This window comes from Etheostoma spectabile, chromosome 7 (genome assembly GCF_008692095.1).
Source record: "Etheostoma spectabile isolate EspeVRDwgs_2016 chromosome 7, UIUC_Espe_1.0, whole genome shotgun sequence".
In the NCBI taxonomy this organism is placed as follows: domain Eukaryota; kingdom Metazoa; phylum Chordata; class Actinopteri; order Perciformes; family Percidae; genus Etheostoma; species Etheostoma spectabile.
The window spans coordinates 18,241,810-18,242,014 of NC_045739.1; the positions used below are offsets into that span (position 1 = coordinate 18,241,810).

The window sequence follows — 205 nt, forward strand, 5'->3', positions numbered from 1 at the left end:
ATCATAACAAAAGTTATCTCGAGACACTTTACAGATAGAGTAGGTCTAGACCACACTCGATAATTTACAAAGCCCCAACAATTCTAGTAATTCCCCCAAGAGCAAGCAATAAGTGTGTGAGGAAAAACTCCCTTTTAGGAAGAAACCTCATACAGAACCAGGCTCTTGGTAGGCGGTGTCTGACGGTGCCGGTTGGGGGTGTGAT

General features: G+C 44.4%; 1 protein-coding gene across 3 annotated transcripts in view; it reads left to right on the forward strand.

Annotated features, from left to right (window-relative positions):
- Positions 1-205, forward strand: part of nr1h5 (nuclear receptor subfamily 1, group H, member 5) — a 16,039-nt gene that overhangs the window by 9,388 nt on the left and 6,446 nt on the right. The window lies entirely within an intron of this gene.